Source organism: Schistocerca cancellata, chromosome 4 (assembly GCF_023864275.1).
Source record: "Schistocerca cancellata isolate TAMUIC-IGC-003103 chromosome 4, iqSchCanc2.1, whole genome shotgun sequence".
Taxonomy (NCBI): Eukaryota; Metazoa; Arthropoda; class Insecta; order Orthoptera; family Acrididae; genus Schistocerca; species Schistocerca cancellata.
This window is the reverse complement of record NC_064629.1, coordinates 44,182,127-44,204,401: the sequence shown is the minus strand read 5'-3', so window position 1 is coordinate 44,204,401 and position 22,275 is coordinate 44,182,127. Positions and strand designations below refer to the sequence as shown.

At 41.7% G+C, this 22,275-nt stretch overlaps 1 protein-coding gene across 1 annotated transcript in view; it reads right to left on the bottom strand.

The window, feature by feature from the left end:
• The window catches only part of LOC126183709 (uncharacterized), a 302,729-nt gene that overhangs the window by 72,471 nt on the left and 207,983 nt on the right, over window positions 1-22,275 (bottom strand). The window lies entirely within an intron of this gene.

Sequence of the window (22,275 nt, the reverse complement as noted above, 5' to 3'; positions counted from 1 at the left end):
GACATGGCTGTTATAAAATTCTGATAGCCTGTTTAGGATGAAGGGGAGTGATGTTACATGTCTTTATTGGTGTTTTTATTATTTGTTTTCATTGATGGAAACCAGACGTTTTGATTGGTATTGGCATTACTGCTTGTGATTGGTGGAAATTGGCGAATGGAAAACCAGGCGGTAGTTGTGCCGTGGCGTTGTTTTCCTGCTTTCTAGCGCCGGCCGAGGCTTGCCAGCACTCTATGTACAGTCTTAGACATAAAAACTGACTGCCGGCCGGCCGCCATAGAGACTAAGTCCGAGTCGTTCACTTAAGGTGGCCAATAAAACTGACCGCCGCTGACAAGTCCGGCCATCTCCACAGTCTGGCAACACTGCAAGATGCGGAGGTGTTATGAGGAAGTGTTGTCTACTTCCCAGACGTTTTCGGATTCTGTGAGCCCGTGGTCTCGTTGCAATCGTCGTGCATTCTGAAATTACAGTTTCCTGTTCGTGTCCAACTGATTGTTTTTCTTTTTTTTTTTACCACATGAGACATGAGTCTGACTGAACATCGAAGATAATTCGCTTAACATTCGACACACCAGCAATAACAAGTACTTCCAGAAACAATTCCGCAGGACAGCTCGTGGCTGCGTCGCAATCATAACAACTTAACGCTCGAGCGTTTCCTCGCGCTGCAGCGGCTACCGGCCACCGGCCAGACGCCACCCGCCGCCTGAAATCCGGCGCCGCCCATGTGAAAGCAGCCCCACGCTGTCAGTGTAAGTATGAACTGACATTTTCGAATTTGAACTTCTAGTTATCATCTTTCAGTTAAGCATTGGATTTTGCATACTTGAAAATCATGAACTACAGTTAAGCATAGTAAAATTGATCGCAAGTGGAAAAAGGTGTAACGTCTGCAACACAACGTTTACTTTTGGTATAACAGAGGGGTGAACGCAGAGGAGGCAGCTAGAAAGATTTGAACTGTGTGTGTGGAGCGAGTGCTTTTGGGAAAAATACGTCAGAAAAAGATATTCTTGTTTCAACAGAGATCGTTCTGCCATGAATGATTTTCCACATTAAGGAAGTCTCGACTACTGATATATGTGATAGATTACCATTTAACCATCAAGCGACATTTGCATTCAACAGGAAAAGTTCAGAAGTCTGGCGTAGGAGTACTGCATACTCTAATTCGAAACAACAAAAATCAACGGAGTGACTATTATTGAATGTCATCAGGTCGCTCATTGAGCATTCCTATGCAGTACTGTTACTGGTGACATGTTATGATACCTTTATCGTTAACTTCCTAAGATGAAATGAAGGGCTGAGCTCCACCAAAATACGTAAACGCGAGCAAAGAGTAGTGTGAACATAATATTTTATATCTGATAGCTCCAAAAGTGTGTTTTGGGCTACGAATTCTACCCCAAGGGGTGTGTGCAACACAGCTGGAATTTTTTGCTAACAACTGAGACACCTTTCGGTCGCAGTGTAAGAAAATCGAGCATGATAACGAACTCTGTTGATTTGAGAAACAAAACTATCCAGGAGATTGATAGGAAAGTCGTCTCTCAGGCACTTGTCCCTCTCATCATATATTCGTAAAGTTTTACCTTTCCCGCTCTTGATCGATCAACCGTCAAGGCCATTCATTTCTAGACGAAAATACTCTTAAAACTACTCTGGTTTAATGACATCGTTAGAACCAGTAGCTATCTACGGACGTAGAATTTGTAAACAACATTAACATTGTCAGATTGTTTTAGATATCGTGAAAGAAAATTCTGCTGCTGATTAAGTTCTCTTTGATGATTACTGTTGCGTTTAGTAAACTAATGGAAAATACAATTGAAATATTCACTGTACTAATACAAATTAAATTCAGCTTGCTATAGAAACATCACGACGGCAGTCTTTCTTAATAAAGCATTAAGTGTCTGTAAGACGATTATTAGTAGGATATTACCGACCTTTGACTTCGAAATAATTTGTATTTACTTCACTTCCTGTATCATTCGCAAGTATTATGAAAATGTGGCAATTCATAGATAAAATTATGTATTCACAACACAAAAAATATGTCGGCAGAAAACAAAAGCGACATTATGAAATTGGCAGTACCGTAAGATTTTCGCTCTGACACTAAGGGTTACTGAAAGTAGCAAGACGAATTTTGCTCAAGCGTTGTCTCACGATTCCCTTATTGAGTTTGCATGTGCCTGCTTGCAATTCTGCTACAAAGGCATTAAAAATCTGGCTTTCAGCGAGTCTCGAAAGGCGAACGAAAGCAGCTTGCACCTGGTAGCCAAGCATGTTACCTGAGAAATGGTTTTTTCCTAAAGTGGGAAGACATCCTTTTGTGGGTGAATTGTTGGCAAATGTCAGTCAGACGTGTGCCGTTGGTCTGAGCGTTTCGGTGTGTTGAATTTGTACCACTGATTTTTCTACAGGTTTTTTGTGTCCCAAATAGAGAGTTGAAGTCTCCCATTAGTATTTTCACGTCATCTAGGTTAATTTTGCTCATAGTATTTTTGAGTGTGTTCCAGAAATTTTCGACATTTTCGGTGTTTTTATTTTCCATGTTGGTGGCGCCATGTGCATTTATGAGTGTATATTTTTTACTGGGGCTCTGAATGAGCGTAGTCATAAGTCGATTGTTGATGGGCCGGCCGCGGTGGCCGAGCGTTTCTAGGCGCTTCACTCCAGAACCGCGCGATTGCTACGGTCGCAGGTTCGAATCCTGTCTCGGGCATGAATGTGTGTGATGACCTAAGTTCTACGTTCTAGGCGACTGATGTCCTCCGCTGATAAGTCCCATAGGGCTCAGAGCCATTTGAATCATTTGATTGTTGATGGTTGTGATTTCTTTGACAGAGTTGATGATAGATCTGTATTCGAGAAATGCCATGCCGAAGATTGGTACGCCTTTCGCTACCTTTTGTTGGATTTTGCTCTAGAAGATCCAATGGTTTCCGTAATGCAAGGTTTCATTGTCAGTTAGCCGTGGTTCTTAATGATCCATGATGGGAATGTTTTGTCGGTCGATTTCTTTTGTGAGAATATTTAGTTTTCGTGCTTGGATCAATGTATCGACGTTTAGTTTTCAAATGCATGTTTTCTGCTTGTAGGGAAATTTACCAGAGATCTTCGATATTCTCTGCCGTGCTTACCTGGACTCCCCAGAATCCGAAAATACAACTGCCGCCTGTCGATAGCCGGGTTGTCTACCACCAGAGGTAAAGTTGACTTTGCTTGCACAGTTCGTGTTTGCTTGTGTTCCATTGGTTTGGCTTGGGTGATACCAGGACCGGACAGGACCAGAGAGTGTTGAAGCCTTTGGAAGCAAATATTTTCAGCCGAGCTCATTGAGCTAACAGACGGTGACAGAGTAGCGGTAATTTTCACTCAGACGTGTGTGGATTTTGGGTTCAACGGATTGAGTAGCCGTTCAGGATTGTGTTAGTATTTGGTTCACCCCAAATATTTGATTTCCTCGGTACCACCCATATGGGGGAGGGTTTCCCCTATCGGGCACACGGGATTTTTATTATTATTATTATTGTCATTGTCATTATGTCATCAGCAAATCCGATATGGTGTATCTTCCCACCACTGGAATTGATGTGTATTGTTCGATTTAGTATTTCCATCAGATAAATATGGGTTATAACTACGTCACATTGCTGCTAGTAGACATATTTCTCACTTTTTCTTAGACAGTTGCTACCTGTTACTGCATCATAAGAATTTATGTGCGCAGCATTGTTGCTATACAGACGTTCAAATTATACGATTTCTGTAATTTCGTTTCTATACCAGATCGTTCTAATCGGATTCAGCCAATCAGTCTTAATGTGGATATCCGACTACGACTCTCGTCATTTGATAGACTGGGTAAACCACATTCTTAATCCGACTGTTGAATTTAGATCACTTATCTATGACAGGGCCTGAATTCTTAAACACTGTGGAAAATAATAATATAAAGTGCTCATTACAAATAAGCTATTTAAATATAAATATATGATCTAACGAGATAACAGTTCATTTACAGGAGCAGAGCCCCATCCATCATAGCAGAGCAGTGCGAGATTGGTTTCAGGGCCAAGATAGGATAAAGCTGTTGCCGTTTGTTCCACGATCGCCGAACATCAACCAGATACAGAATATGTGGGCAGAGGTAACAAGGTCATTGCCATGTGGATCTACAAATGCAAGCGACCTTTAGAAAACGAATTGTGGGAAGTAAACCATCACGCTCCACTGTCGACGACTTGATGAAATCAAAGACCCTACGCCTTCGAGAAATCTTACGTAATGATCGTGGGTGGTTTGGTCACTAAAAATATACTCGTCCACAAAACCCATGTGGACAGTTATCTGACAATCGGCCAAGCTTTGCTTTGTCGCAGTTCTTAACAGTTCGCAGCTCGTGGGCGTGCGGTAGCGTTCTCGCTTCCCACGCCCGGGTTCCCGGATTCGATTCCCGGCGGGGTCAGGGATTTTCTCTGCCTCGTGATGACTGGGTGTTGTGTGATGTCCTTACGTTAGTTAGGTTTAAGTAGTTCTAAGTTCTAGGGGACTGATGACCATGGATGTTAAGTCCCATAGTGCTCAGAGCCATTTAAACCATTTGAGTTCTTTAGCATACAAGTCCATTTACTTTCAGTCTCCTCCTTACAATTGTTGCAATGCAAGGTAATTGAAAAATCTCATCCACTCGACGCGAACTGAGGAATTGACTGGTGCATGTGTTGTTCAACACACAGTAGTTGTCACCCTCACTGGAATCAATGATTGTGTGTGTGTGTGTGTGTGTTTTCGTGTTCACGCACAATCTGAATCAATAGTATTAACATTAAGAGAGCGGCCGCGGTGGTCTAGCGGTTCTAGGCGCTCAGTACGGAGCCGCGCGACTGCTACGGTCGCAGGTTCGAATCCTGCCTCGGGCATTGATGTGTGTGATGTCCTTAGGTTAGTTAGGTTTAAGTAGTTCTAAGTTCTAGGGGACTGATGACCATAGATGTTAAGTCCCATAGTGCTCAGAGCCATTTGAACCAGGAACATTAAGAGAGACAACCAACAATAAATATTGCACCAAATATGACTGTAAAGTATTTTAATGCGATGGGAAGTTACAAACTGAATTTTTACCCAACACACGACCTGCATATTACGTATTTAACGAACATAGTACTCCATTCGCGGGTTGCTAATGATACAGTATGACTACAGAGATCATCGTGCGGGTGTTACCTTAGTTTGGATTGGATTGTTTGGGGGAAGAAACCAAACAGCGAGGTCATCGGTCTCTTCTGATTAGGGAAGGACGGGAAAGGAAGTCGGCCGTGCCCTTTCAAAGGAACCATCCCAGCATTTGCCGGGAGTGATTTTAGGGAAATCACGGAAAACCTAAATCAGGATGGCCGGACGCGGGATTGAACCGTCGTCCTCCCGAATGCGAGGCCAGTGTGCTAACCACTGCGCCACCTCGCTCGGTATTACATTAATTCTGCAATGAATTGCTTAACAAATATTACCCTCAGATACGTAGCTGGAAAGACTCATTACACACTTGGTTAATTGTTCAGTTCGCTGCAATCCTGCTTCTACTGTTCGTAAATACTTGTATACTTAAATGGTTCTAATGGCTCTGAGCACTATGGGACTTAACTTCTGAGGTCATCAGTCCACTAGAACTTAGAACTACTTAAACCTAACTAACCTAAGAACATCAGACACATCCATGCCCGAGACAGTATTCGAACCTGCGACCGTAGCGGTCGCGCGGTTCCAGACTGTAGCGCCTAGAACCGCTCGGCCTCCTCGGCCGGCATACTTGTATACTGACCATTCGTTATTTGACTAAATATGAACTACAATCTGATTCGCATGTATATGACATGGGTTAGCGCCGGCACAAAGCAATGACTAATGGTTGGATGCCGTTGAAGTGCCGTTACATTGATGGCAAGACAAATGTTCGCAAATCACCTCTATTGCCTCAAAAAACAATTGCACCTTAAATATCGAAGGACCGACGTCCACACTGTCACAGCGTGTTCAAATACAGCAACGACGGCAGATGAAAATTTGTGACCGACTGGGCTTCGAACCTGGAACTCCTGCTTACTAGTCAGACGTGCTAATCATTGCACTATTATTTTTTTTTTAAAGTTTGAGAGGACTTTCAGCACCAGGTAGGCGCAGGCAAAGAGGGCAGGGGTCGAAGATCCGAGGCCTGGCCACAATGCCTCCCCCATGCCTGTCACTGAGCAGCTGCATTATTCCCATATATTCCTTTAAATTGTAGAACAAATTTGAAGTAGTAATTAAAGTAAAATAAATTACAGATTGTCGCCTCCAATGGCGTGCGTTCCTAGTAACACATAATTTATAACAGTGAAAAGGGTGACGGAAAAATACATAACAAACGTTCATTCAGAAATATATTCACAATTTATGTTATTATGCACTGGATGCATATGAGGTCTGTAAGGAAGCCATATATTTTTCAACAAATGAAAAAACTTTCGGAGCCAGAGGGGTTTTGCCAAATTAGAACTGTTCTGGTTTTAGAACCAACGTAAAAGAATATTCTAGGAATAAAAAAGTGAAAGAATAGTATTCTGTTTCTAATAAAAAACCTGCCCACCTCTGCGTAGCCCACATAAAGCAATAGATAAAAAAATTTGAAACCATTCCTTATATTTGTTATTCTTCTTCAGCGTAAAATGTTCTTCTGCAGTATAAAACATGTACTCTTCTAAGTTCTAAGTTTTGTTTGTTACGACGTAAAACACAAACTGATCTAAAAGTCACGAATAACTGTTATTCTTTGCGGACGGTTAACATTTCCAATCGGGTTGTAAAGCTTCAGTTATCGGTATATGACTTTCTGCGGTTCTGTTGATAGTGCTAATTTCTTCCTAGTGCACATCCAAATTCTGATTCTATTATCGCATAAGAAGATGTGCGCTACAGCTTCTTCAAGCCGTCATTTGTCGCAGTATGCTGATGGTCTCAATTTGATTTTCCATAATCGTTCCACTGAGGGTATGGTTTCGTTTACAACGTCGCACCATACGGCACTGACTCCAGTTGGTAGAATTTTATTGTTGATATTTTTCCAGACGTTCCTCTAGTTTTTTGTAGTTTAATTTATCGGAATTGATTTGTGAAGACGATGTCTGGTAATATAATCATAGACGGTTCTAGTGTTGGTTTGTGCTGGTGGAAGTCTTATACAGTTCCAATCGCCATAGTACTTTCGGACGTAATCTAGGTTGGCATGCTACATTAACAGGAGCGTTCCTATCCCCAGGATCTACCGAGAGGAACAGAAGTTTCGTGATGCCTGTCTTAGTGGCATGTATTAGTTTAAAAGCACGTCTTTAATTCCAAGTCCTCCGTTTTGCCTCTGCAAAGTCGCCGTGTGGAAGGATACTTTGAAGATATTTTGTTCCCATACATACCAAGAGGCAACAGCTAATATTTTATAGGCGGAGACCAGCAGTATCGGTAAGACTGCTGCGTCATGATATATTTTGCTAAGTATGTATGTCTTTATAAACTGAACTTCCTGCAGTCGGTCTAACGATCGCATGTCATGGTCCTTCAACAAGGTTCCGATGACATTAAGTTTCCGCTCCCAATTGTTCGTGGCCATGCGCTTGGGATTCGCCCTTAACCACAACCCGAGTTGGAGTCTATCTTCATTTACATCTAACCACTGCGCACCTATTGCACTGTTGTAAGAACCGAGGTGCAGGTTCATTTGGCTACAAGAATGCGTATGTTCCTCCAGCATTACGGTATTCCTGCACATTCTAGTCGTCAGGACATCCACTCTTGGAATGGGTATTATGCCGACATGCCCGCCTTACACCTGTGGCTTAAAATGGAGGCAGCGGCAGGGACATCAAGGCTAAAAATTGGAAATAAGTGGATATAGTTAGAATATACGGAATCCCAAATCAATATGGCGATGGCTGGGAAAATACCGACTAACTATACAATAACTTCTAGCTAACTATACAATAACTTCTAGCTGTTTCAATAAACGTTGCCATGTAACAGCTGGAAGCAGGGAGTAGTGGAAAAACGAACCATTGCATTCATTGCTGAATACAGACATGTGCAAGTATCCCCACTGCTCAAGGGGAAATCGTCTTTGTTGCATTTCTTCCATACCGTGATTAGCACAATAACATAAGGCTTGTTCTGCTGAAGAACCTGATGCCCACAAGTCCTTAAATAAGATGGTTCAAATGGCTCTGAGCACTATGGGACTCAACTGCTGAGGTCATTAGTCCCCTAGAACTTAGAACTAGTTAAACCTAACTAACCTAAGGACATCACAAACATCCATGCCCGAGGCAGGATTCGAACCTGCGACCGTAGCGGTCTTGCGGTTCCAGACTGCAGCGCCTTTAACCGCACGGCCACTTCGGCCGGCTCCTTAAATAAGAATCTCCTACCTGGAGTAATGCATGAAAGGAGACAGACTGTTGGACAAAAGAATGGACTGCTCCCTGCTTTTTGCGTTTCCGATAGCGCCTACGATAAGAATCTGGTGTCATATTATGCTTCACAACCCTAAACTGTTTATTTTTTTACTTCATACTAAAACAAAAGTTAAGATATGAGAAGAGGAAACGGCTGATATGCTTCTCAGGAACTTTAGTTTCCGTGTTTATTTTCTCACTTCGTACTAAAACAAGGGCGTTAATATGAGAAGAGGAAATGAAATATACGCTTCCAAGACATAATATTTACTTGTGTGCTACTACTGCATACATGAAAGCCCCGCAGTTAATTTTTGTATGTTGGATGAATTTTGATATCACCTCACATTCCTTTGTGAGAAGGTTCCTATTTTCTTGGGATTCAAATAGAGTGGACATTTCATCACTGGTTAATATTCTGGTGACTAATGACATGATACCCGCTGCAATTGCTCCTTGGCACCTGTGAGTAGAGTCTCACGTTGGTTACTGTAAGAACACGTAGGCAGTTATATCCGCTCACTGCAGTCAGAGCCAAGGTGATTTCTTTCTGTTTATGACGAACTGTCCGCTGCAGTCTCCACGCTCAGCCAACGTAAACAAATAGTGGCGGCATTGGGCACTGCTAATCGCTGCACTTGTCGCGATCCTCGACAACAAGAGCGCACTGTCTCTGATAACGATACTATGGAGTTAATACATCTTACTTAACGTAACATGCAGGTCGTATGTTGGGTAAAAATTCAGTTTGTAATTTCCCATCGCATTAAAATACTTCACAGTCATATTTGATGCAATATTTATTGTTGGTTGTCTCTCTAATGTTAATACTATTGATTCAGATTGTGCGTGAACACGAAAACACACACACACACACACACACACTCACACACACACACACACACACACACACAGTCATTGATTCCAGTGAGGGTGACAACTACTGTGTGTTGAACAACACATGCACCAGTCAATTCCTCAGTTGGCGTCGAGTGGATGAGATTTTCCAATTACCTTGCATTGCAACAATTGTAAGGAGGAGACAGAAAGTAAATGGACTTGTATGCTAAAGCACTGCGACAAAGCAAAGCTTGACCGATTGTCAGATATCTGTCCACATGGGTTTTGTGGACGAGTATATTTTTAGTAACCAAACCACCCACGATCATTACGTAAGATTTCTCGAAGGCGTAGGGTCTTTGATTTCATTAAGTCGTCGACAGTGTAGCGTGATGGTTTACTTCCCACAATACGTTTTCTAAAGGTCGCTTGCATTTGTAGATCCACATGGCAATGACCTTGTTAACTCTGCCCACATATTCTGTATCTGGTTGATGTTCGGCGATCGTGGAACAAACGGCAACAGCTTTATCCTCTCTTGGCCCTGAAACCAATCTCGCACTGCTCTGCTATGATGGATGGGGCTCTGCTCCTGTAAATGAACTGTTATCTCGTTACATCATATATTTATATTTAAATAGCTTATTTGTAATGAGCACTTTGTATTATTATTTTCCACAGTGTTTAAGAATTCAGGCCCTGTCATAGATAAATGATCTAAATTCAACAGTCGGATTAAGAATGTGGTTTACCCAGTCTATCAAATGATGAGAGTCGTAGTCGGATATCCACATTAATACTGACTGGCTGAATCCGATTAGGACGATCTGGTATCGAAACGAAATTACAAAATGGCTCAAATGGCTCTGAGCACTATTGGACTTAACATCTATGGTCATCAGTCCCCTAGAACTTAGAACTACTTAAACCTACCTAACCTAAGGACATCACACAACACCCAGTCATCACGAGGCAGAGAAATTCCCTGACCCCGCCGGGAAGAAACGAAATTACAGAAATCGTATAATTTGAACGTCTGTATAGCAACAATGCTGCGCACATAAATTCCTATGATGGAGTAACAGGTAGCAATTGTCTAAGAAAAAGTGAGAAGTATGTCTACTAGCAGCAATGTGACGTAATTATAACCCATATTTATCTGATGTAAATACTGAATCGAACAATACACATCTATTTCAGTGGTGGGAAGATACACCATATCGGATTTGCTGATGACATAATGACAATTCTAATAATAATAAAAATCCCATATGGCCGATGGGGGAAACCCTCCCCCATATGGGTTGTACCGAGAAATCAAATACTTGGGGTGAACCAAATACTAACACAATCCTGAACGGCTACTCAATCCGTTGAACCCAATATCCAGACACGTCTGAGTGAAAATTACAGCTACTCTGGCCACCGTCTGTTAGCTCAATGAGCTCGGTTGAAAATATTTTCTTCCAAAGGATTCAACACCCTCTGGTCCTGTCCGGTCCTGATATCACCCAAGCCAAACCAATGGAACACAAGCAAACACGAACTGTGCAAGCAAAGTCACCTTTACCTCAGGATGTACACAACCCGGCTGTCGACAGGCGGCAGTTAGATTTTCGGATTCTGGGGAGTCCAGGTTAGCACGGCAGAGAATATCGAAGATCTCAGGTAAATTTCCCTACAAGCAGAAAACATGCATTTGAAAACTAAACGTCGATTCATTGATCCGAACACGAAAACTAAATAATCTCACAAAAGAAATCGACCGACAAGACATTCTCATCATGGCTCTTTAAGAACCACGACTAACTGACAATAAAACCTTGCATTACGGAAACCATTGCATCTTCAAGAGCAAAATCCAACAAAAGGTAGCGAAAAGCGTACCAATCTTCCGTATGGCATTTCTCGAATACAGATCTATCATCAACTCTGTCAAAGAAATCACAACCATCAACAATGAAATGATTCAAATGGCTCTGAGCACTATGGGACTTAACAGCGGAGGACATCAGTCGCCTACAACTTAGAACTTAGGTCATCACACACATTCATGCCCGAGACAGGATTCGAACCTGCGACCGTAGCAATCGGACGGTTCTGGAGTGAAGCGCCTAGAAACGCTCGGCCACCGCGTCCGGCCCATCAACAATAGACTTATGACTACGCTCATTCAGAGCCCCAGTAAAAAATACACTCATAAATGCACATGGCGCCACCAACATGGAAAATAAAAACACCGAAAATGTCGAAAAATTCTGGAACACACTCGAAAATACTATGAGCAAAATTAACCTAGATGACGTGAAAATACTAATGGGAGACTTCAACTCTCTATTTGGGACACAAAAAACCTGTAGAAAAATCAGTGGTACAAGTTCAACACACCGAAACGTTCAGACCAACGGCACACGTCTGACTGACATTTGCCAACAATTCACCCACAAAAGGATGTCTTCCCACTTTAGGAAAAAACCATTTCTCAGGTAACATGCTTGGCTACCAGGTGCAAGCTGCTTTCGTTCGCCTTTCGAAACTCGCTGTAAGCCAGATTTTTAATTCTTTTGTAGCAGAACTACAAGCAGGCAGATACAATCTCAATAAGGCAATCGAGCAAAATTCGTCTTGATACTTTCAGTAACCCTTAGTGTCACAGCGAAAATCTTACGGTACTGCCAATTTCATAATGTCGCTTTTGTTTTCTGCCGACATATTTTTTGTGTTGTGAATACATAATTTTATCTATGAATTGCCACATTTTCATAATACTTGCGAATGATACAGGAAGTGAAGTAAATACAAATTATTTCGAAGTCAAAGGTCGGTAATATCCTACTAATTTGGGTTAAAATAGGCTCAATCGTCTTACAGACACTTAATGCTTTATTAAGAATGACTGCCGTCGTGATGTTTCTATAGCAAGCTGAATTTAATTTGTATTAGTACAGTGAATATTTCAATTGTATTTTCCATTAGTTTACTAAACGCAACAGTAATCATCAAAGAGAACTTAATCAGCAGCAGAATTTTCTTTCACGATATCTAAAACAATCTGACAATGCTAATGTTGTTTACAAATTCTACGTCCGTAGAAAGCTACTGGTTCTAACGATGTCATTAAACCAGAGTAGTTTTAAGAGTATTTTCGTCTAGAAATGAATAGCCTTGACGGTTGATCGATCAAGAGCGGAAAAGGTAAAACTTGACGAATATATGATGAGAGGGACAAGTGCCTGAGAGACGACTTTCCTATCAATCTCTTGGATAGTTTTGTTTTTCAAATCAACAGAGTGCGTTATCCTGCAGTAGTACAGGTGATGTAGTTTTGTTGCTCGATTTTCTTAGACTGCGACCGAAAGGTGTCTCAGTCGTTAGCAACAAATTGCAGCTGTGTTGCACACACGCCTTGGAGACGAATTCGTAGCCCAAAACACACTTTTGGAGCTATCAGATGTAAAATATTATGTTCACGCTACGCTTTGCTCGCGTTTACGTATTTTGGGTTCAGCTCAGCCTTTCATTTCTTCTTAGGAAGTTAACGATAAAGGTATCATAACACGTCACCAGTAACAGTACTGCATAGGAATGCTCAATGAGCGACCTGATGACGTTCAATAATAGTCACTCCATTGATTTTTGTTGTTTCGAATTAGAGCATGCTGTACTCCTATGCCAGACTTCTGAACTTTTCCTGTTGAATGCAAATGTCGCTTGATGGTTAAATGGTAATCTATCACATATATCAGTAGTCGAGACTTCCTTAATGTGGAAAATCATTCATGGCAGAACGATCTCTGTTGAAACAAGAATATCTATTTCTGACGTATTTTTCCCATAGCACTCTCTCCACACACAGTTCAAATCTTTCTAGCTGCCTCCTCTGCGTTCACCCCTCTGTTATACCAAAAGTAAAGGTTGTGTTACAGACGTTACACCTTTCTCCACTTGCGATCAATTTTACAATGCTTAACTGTAGTTCATGATTTTCAAGTATGCAAAATGCAATGTTTAACTGCAAGATGATAACTAGAACTTCAAATTCGAAAATGTCAGTTCATACATACACTGACAGCGTGGCGCCGCGTTCACATGGGCGGCGCCGGATTTCAGGCGGCGGGTGGCGTCTGGCCGGTAGCCGGTAGCCGCTGCAGCGTGAGGAAACGCTCGAGCGTAAGCTGTTATGATTGCGACGCAGCCACGAGCTGTCCTGCGGAATTGTTTCTGGAAGTACTTGTTATTGCTGGTGTGTCGAATGTTAAGCGAATTATCTTCGATGTTCAATCAGACTCATGTCTCATGTGGTAAAAAAAAAAAAGAAAAAAAAGTCAGTTGGACACGAACAGGCGACTATAAGTTTAGAATGCACGACGATTGCAACGAGACCACGGGCTCACATAATCCGAAAACGTCTGGGAAGTAGGGAACACTTCCTCGTAACACTTCCGCATCTTACAGTGTTGCCAGACTGTGGAGATGGCCGGACTTGTCAGCGGCGGTCAGTTTTATTGGCCACCTTAAGTGAACGACTCGGACTTAGTTTCTGTGGCGGCCGGCCGGCAGTCAGTTTTTATGTCTAAGACTGTACCTGCGGCCACTGCGGCCTCCCGTACTGCTGTTATTGCTGGCAGCCAAGGCGTCGTAAGTCGGTAGTCGTCTTGTCTGTTCATGTTGGCCGGCGGTTGGCTATTTCTATTGCCTCTCTAATCTTCCTCCTGAAATTAAGAGGCTGTTTCGCCAGTAAGCGAGCTTCACCAAAATCAGTCTGTTTGCCGCACTCATCTCGGTGTTCTGCCACCGCTGACTTTGTGTGCTGTCTCAGTCAGATATATCTTTCGTGTGCCGATCGGTCCCCCCGTCTCGCCTACATATACTAATCCACATTTGCACCCGATTTCGTAAATTCCAGCAGCATGTAGTTTGTCAACTTTATCTTTCGTCGTGCGAAAAACATCTTTTATTCTGTTGCTGCTTCAGAAAATCGATTAGCCGGCCGGTGTGGCCGAGCGGTTCTGGGCGCTTCAGTGTGGAACCGCTTCAGTGTGGAACCGCGTGACCGCTAGTTAGGTTTACGTAGTTCTAAGTTCGGGGGGACTGATGACCTCAGATGTTAAGTCCCATAGCTCAGAGCCATTTGAACCATTTGAAAATAGGTTTGATGCCTGCTCGGCGAAGAATTTTGCCTATCTGTTCAGTGACACCGTGAACATATGGTAATAGAGCGATGTTTTGTGCTTCCATTTGCTCTCCTCTATTGCCTTCATTGTCGCCATAGTTTTATCTATTACTGTTGTTCCATAACCATTGATACAAAAGATGGACTTGAGGTTTTGTAGTTGACCCTTGAAATGTTCCTCGTCGCTGATACTGTGAGCCCTCTTGGTTAAAGCACGCAGGGCTCCGTAGTGTGATGATGGGAGGAGGCATGCAGGTACCAGTCAGTACTGGTTGGCTTCCTGTATCCTCTATGGCCAAGTTTACCATTAACTTCCACGTCTCCGTAGTGAATTGGTTCAAAAATGGCTCTGAGCAATATGGGACTTAACTTCTGAGGTCATCAGTCCCCTAGAACTTAGAACTACTTAAACCTAACTAACCTAAGGACATCACACACTTCCATGCCCGAGGCAGGACTCGAACCTGCGACCATAGCGTTCGCGCGGTTCCAAACTGTAGCGCCTAGAAGCGCTTGGCCACACTGGTCGGCTAGTGAATTGGGTTCTGCTGTGCTGCTGGTTAAGATTTGGGTGGAAATTTTGTAGCTCTTCCTCTCCATGTGGCCAGATAACGAAAGTATCGTCAACACATCAGAGCCAACATTCTGGCTTCCATGAAGATGTCTGCTGCAATATGTGAGAGAGTGGATCCCATAGCTACACCACCTGTCTGTTCATAAAATTCCCCTTTCCACCTAAAATAGGTGGTCACAAAACAGTGGCGCACAAGATTGCAGCTACAGAGTGCCATGCGTTCCTCTAATATGTCCACGGTGTCATGTACCGGTACATTCGTCAATAAAGACTTCACGTCGAAGCTAACCTTCATGTCTGTGGCCGAGATACACTTTTCTTTTGAAAGTTCCACAAAATGGGTGGAGTCCTTAACGTACGAATTTGTGTGGCCCACCAAATGTCGGAACTTTGGAGCCAGTTCCTTTGCTAGACTGTACGTCGGTGAATTAATGGTACTCACAATCGGTCGTAAAGGAAAGGCCTCTTTATGGACCTTCAGGACACCATATATTCTTGGTGCCTGTGGAACATATGGGATGAGTCTTCTGGCCGTGTCTAAATTCATTCTAGTCTGCTTTAGCAGTGCTTGCGTCGATTTGATTATCTTGGCCGTCGGATCTCCCTTAAGTTTCTTATAAATGGGCTCATTCAGAAGATCCTTCATTCGTTTCTTGTAATCTTCTGTGTCCAATACAATGGTCGCATTTCCCTTGTCTACTCGTGTTATCACTAAATGAGAGCTGTTCTTCAGTTCTGCGATAGCATGACGTTCCTCCTTGCTGATATTTGGTTTCGGAGGCTTTGCGTGGGTCAGGACCCGTACTCTTTCTTTTATAATCTTCTCCGCCTCAGCATGTGGTAGATGACGAATCGAAGCCTCGACAGATTCGATGATGATTTCTTTCGGGACTCGTTTTGGTGCGACTACGAAATTCATCCCTTTAGCCAGAATTTGTGTGGCTGCATTGCTTAAGATGTGGCTGGAAAGGTTAACCACCGTAAGAGTCTGAAAGCAGACACCCATGAACAATCGTCACCAGGGTGCACTCCGGAAGAGGTAGTGTTATGGTATGGAGAATGTTCTCATGGCATTCCCTGCGTGATCTCGTCATTCTGGAAGGCACAATGGCTCAACAAAAGTATGTATCCATCCTTGGGGACCATGTCCATACCTATATGCACTTTGTTGTTTATTCGGCTAATTGGCATTTACCAGCAGGTGAATGCAACCTCTTACATAGGTCCCAGTGTACGTGTGTGGCTCCAAGAGCATCAGGCTGAGTTTACCGTACTCCCCTGGTCACCAAACTCGCCGGATATAAGCCAAACGAGAATCTGTGGGCCGCCTTGATCGGGCTGTTTGCGCCATGGATTCTCAAGGGAGAATCCCAGCGCATTTTCGATGTACGTCGGTCAAGACGACTAGTGTGAAGTCACAAGTTCGTTATGGGAGGTCCGTATTTCTCTCAGGCCCCGCTATTATGTGAAACTATTATATTTTTTATTTAATGTAATTTTATATGTAAAGGTTGGGGTCGTAGGGAAATACAAAGAAGGGTCGAAAATGCTGATACTGTTGAGACGAAAGCAAGACACGAACAGTGCGGTAGCGTTCTCGCTTCCCACGCCCGGGATCCCGGGTTCGATTCCCGGCGGGGTCAGGGATTTTCTCTGCCTCGTGATGGCTGGGTGTTGTGTGCTGTCCTTAGGTTAGTTAGGTTTAAGTAGTTCTAAGTTCTAGGGGACTGATGACCATAGATGTTAAGTCCCATAGTGCTCAGAGCCATTTCAACCATTTTTTTTTTTTTTTTTTTTTTTTTTTTTTTGAAGACACGAACATACACCATGGATGTTAATGGACGCCTGCAGAATCTAAGCTGGACGCTTAGTGAAGAATCGACAGCAAATACATACTACATCACTATTGTTAAAAGCTTTAATAACGATGTTCCTTTGTCCTTTATGATTCTAGTGCTAGCTCAGAAGGGTTGTTTGAAGTTATTGCATTAGTTGACATTGGATCTGGAGTTGATCAGGTTGCCGAGTAGGCTATGTTAAGTGAACAAATATTTTTACGAAGACGAAAAACTTTCAGGTCTGTTGAGTACCCTTGGTTTTTTCGAACAAATGGATAATTTTGTCGGAAAACCTCAATCGACTATTAATATTGTAATGTGAGACAATCCAGTTAAAGGACTTGTTTGTTAAGCAGAATCGGAGATATCAGTAGCTGATTTCCGTGTCAAAAACATCTCTGAAAGTGTATATGGTTATTTAATTAAGAACAGAGAGTTGGTTGTAAATATTTTCCGATCGTTATCCAGTGTGAGTTAACTATGCCGCGGCAGAAAGATATCCTGTTTCAAAGGTTACTGTTTGTTAATTTGCGGCTTCATTTTGAATCGTTGCCTTCATTAATTATTTGTAGAAGATCATCTACGGAGGCTGAAGGGACTGGTTGGACATTTAGTGACTATTAGCGATGCAAGTTCGCCATTTCAGTTGTTGGACTTCGCAAGTTTTGTGATTGCAGTGAGACTACTATATTAAATTTTAGTTTTTCGTTTGGGAGCAGTGATAATTTTAATCTGATCCCATGGGTCAAAATAACAATAGCGGCCATTTTAAGACTCTTATAAGTATGAGTTGCACAATACACGGTGTAATTTGTCTCACGCTCCAAACAACTTGTGGATTCGGGCTCTGTCCGTGATAGAGACTTCGCACGACACACTGACGCCACTGAGGACGAGACAAACGAATGTTTCATTTCCTTTTTTGTACACAAAAAGCGACTCGTGTAAAGAAAAGTATTCATTGGACTTCTCATGTAAATCATATTCGTGTATAAATAACTGATGTCGACGATGTTAGCTATGTGACGCGGTAGAACACTCACTGGACTCGCATTCTGAAGGACTGATGTCCAAATACCCGCTCGGTACTTCCAGATTGTGGTATCATCTCGTTTTCTTAAATCACTTAAGGCAAATGAGGTGATGGTTATTTTCTAAAGAACTCCGCCTATTTCTTCCTTCGGCCTTTCCTATTCTTATTTTGGACTCTATCATGATCTCATTGTCAACGGATCGTTGAAATATAATCTTATTTTCTTTCGTATCTGTCGAGAAACACTTGAGCGAGTAAACTGAACTATTGTAAGATGTAAAGGGAAAATGTATACACGTTCTGTCCAAAAAGTACCGACGCTGATTTTATCCACGGCACAAAAGCGAAGTCAGCACAGTGACTACGGTGGCAGCTTAAACTATCAACTGTAGACAACAGATGTGCATCCGACTAGTCAGCAGTGTTAAGCGGTGGACGTCGTCGAACCATGGTGTGTCAGCGTTATTGTATCATAAATCACGTTGTAGCCACATCTGTAAATCAGGTGCTGAAGCCATTCTCCAGAATGTTTTGAAGAAAAGAAAACTGTGCACACATTTTGTCCCGCTCAGCTTGGCTCGCGAAAAAAGGCAACGACGAGTGGCTACGTACTCCGACTTTATTGAAATGCTAAACGTGGACAATTCTTTTTTGGTAAAAAAAAAACATCGAGGGTTGCGAGGTTTAGTGTTGTCAATCCGAACCTAGCACAAAAAGACAATCTACAGAAATTCAGATAGAGGATAAACGCTGTAACGACATAACCGACATCTGAGTCAATGTGATGCCAGTCCGGTGGGTGTGTTGTGTTCAAAGATTTGGTGGTCACGACTCCCATATAACAGTATACCTCCCGTCACCATAACACATGAACAACCTAAACAATGATGTTCGACAATCCTGCACCATAACATCTGGACAACCAAAACAATCACATTAAATAATGCTAGACGTACTCTCATGTGACGAGAGGTGGCAACACGAAATGTATCGAGGACACTGCCAAACATAATTCTTTGGCGATCCAGGTATGTAGGCACAATGTTGCATTGGCGTACTGACCTCCAAATCCAAAGTCTTTGAACATGGTACACTCATCGGGCACCGTCATTGTCGCTCTATACACCTTCTTCGTATGCATCTTTTCAGAGTTGCATTGGGCCCTGACTACAGCTTCATGGATGAAAGTGCACGACCGCATCGCCCAGCGTAGATGGGGGGCCTACTGGAGCGAGAGGATATTCGACGAATGGACTGTCCAGCCCATTTCTCCGACTTAAATCCCATCGACGCGTTGATGAGATGTATGGCAACACGTTCACATGCACGCATCGACGATGATACAGGAGTTGTCAACCGCGCTGGCCGAGGAATGGAACGCCGTATCACAAGAACGCCTTACCACCCTTATGGCTAGCATGGGAGCACGTCGGAGAGCATGCATTATTCACACATACTATTAAGATCCGTATCCATTTGTAATGTCTCGGAAATCACCGTGAACTGCCATGACTGCAGAGTAATTATTGTCCTTAAATACAAGCGTCATTTCTGGTAGTATCATTCTATGTTTCTTTCAGTTACGTTCTATACTGTACTGCAGTATTTCGTTGTATGTATGATCAAAGTTTTGTTGAGCTACGTTACTTGTTAGTAACATATCATGCGAAAGTAACTTCCGTTCTTAAATTTTGCACGCCAGTGTATTTGTAATTAAGAGTCCTTCCTTTAATTTTTACTGCGTTTTAACATCCTGCCGAGACACCCACTTAAAATGTGACTAAATGTGAAAGTGACTAATTGTAATGAAATAACTTGTAATTAATATATGTCTTTATACTTTTTAGCATTTCTACTTCATGTGTATAATCAAAGTTTTGTCATAATTTCACACTTATCACTTTCAACTACGATACCATGCCTTGCTAGTTAGTAAAAGGAACGTCTTTTCTGTACTATAAGGAGAATGACACTCGAAATACAAGACTGTGGACTGATTTCCTTCCTGTTTACAAGTGTTTTCAGAAGACCATTGCTTTACAATAGAAAACATTGGTAGTTACTGCCAGTTTGAATGCAAAGTAGCTACCCTCGTAATTTACTGTGTGTGATACATAACTTTTAAATCGTAGTCAGATAACATTGTGCCCTAATAAAGATGAGTGTGAGATTAGAGATGGTTACCACATAACATACCAGATAACATTGTGCCATAATAAAGATGCGTGTGAGATTTAATGTGGTTACCACGGTAACTAAATCATCTAAACAGAGGAAATGAGTATAAGGATCGTCCTCTGAAATGCAGTATTCAGTATTAATGGTCGTTCCAGAAATAATGATAGGAATATGATTTCTTCTGTTTCGCCAAAGAGTGTAAGGATCGTCTTCTGAAATGCAGTATTCAGTATTAATGGTCGTTCCAGAAATAATGATAGGGATATGATTTCTTCTGTTTCGCCAAAGAATGTAATTTTATTTTGATTCATTTTTGACTTTATCAGGTAAGATATAAAAACACACTGTTGGGGCGGATAAGTGCCAACTTATTTTTGGGTAACGGAATGAACCTAAATATTGTATCTTTGCTAAAATAGGAGGGTCTCATTAATTTCTACCTGTACATCTACTTCATACTCTGCAAGCTACCTAAATATTGGTGGTGGAGGGTCTTCTGCTACCACTAACTGATTCCCCTTAGCCTGCTCAATTCGCGAATGGCTCTTGGGAATGACTGTCGGTAAGCCTCTATATTAGCTCTAATTTCTCGAATTTTCCCGTCGTGACCACTGCGTGAAATGTATGTGGGAGGCAGTGATACGTTGTCCCACTCTTCCCTGAAAGTACTCTCAAGAATGATCAATAGTAAACTTCTCCTTTATGCACAACGGCTCTCTTGCAACGTCTAGCACTGGAGTTTGTTGAGTATCTTTCTAACGCCCTCGCGTCGGCTAAATGACATAGTCATGAAACGTGGCCTTCTTCTCTATCTCTTTGATCAGTCCTATCTGGTGCCAGAAGCCGGGTATGCTGTGAACAATATATATATATATATATATATATATATATATATATATATATATATATATATATATATATATATATATATTTGAGTAAGACAGTACATTATTTAAAAAGAAAAATATCACAATCGGCTTTTCCACAAATAATAAATTACAACAAAAAGTAATCCATGATGTAAACACGTCCAAGGGCCCCTACAGTAAGTCAGGAATATACAAGCTCAAATGTGATGCATGCACGAATTGCACAAACAGGCAGAAGTTTTGAAATTAGATACAAAGAACACATTGATGCTTTAAGGCTTGACAACTTGAACAAATCTGCATTTGCAGCCCATATTGATGAAGAAAACCATTGAGTGAGAAACATAGAGAAGTACTTAAAAATTTACATCTAGCAAGTGAGCCACTATGAATATATTGGAAGAAATAGAAATACACATACAAAAAAACAGCACCCCAGACTACATCCTTAATGAACAAACTGAGTTGTATAACACTCCTTTCCTCAAAAATTTCCAAAAATTATTTTCCACCCTCAAAAGAAAATAGTATTCCTACACCTATCTGTAGATCAAGTAGCAAATTTATATGTTACAACAATTCTCATGATGCTAAATGTAAATCTTTCAAATGGAAGATCTTTATAAATAGTGTAGCAGTAATCATCTTGGTCTTGAAGCTCTTTTTTCCGTGTTTGCTTTAACAATACGCGTGTTTCTGGATAGGAACGCCTTAAGCAAAACACAATTTTGTTTTTTAACCCAAAGATGTTTGCTGCAGTTGCAGCATCTTCGGTAGGCTTTTCTTTTCCATCTGTTAAAGATAAACATTGTTCTATACTGTTTGTATAAATCTAACTATTAGTTTTTATATCGTAATTACAGATATTTGAAAAACACATAAATTATGAATTCATACCTTTTTACCACATGTTGTGGTTTTTCTGATGTGTTGGGTTTCTACAGTGACTGTTTTGCTGCACAGTTTGTCATCTGCAACCACTTATACCTTAAAGTAGATAAATTGTTTAGGCCAAAAATTGCGATTTGGAAAACTGTTATTTCTATGCATGAGATTATTTAATTCTGTGTGTGTCTGTGTCTATTTATGTAATGTTTCACTTACATTTTCTTTTTCTTGATCTTCATCACTCTCAAACACTATATATTGAGTTGTCACTGTCACTGTCACTGTCACACAGTTTACCAGCTGTAAAAACAAACAGTGGAACAGTTGAAGGTGTTCCTGGCGGTTGTTATGAATCTTTCAGAAGTTTAGCCTTTTGTCGTGTTCTGTTTC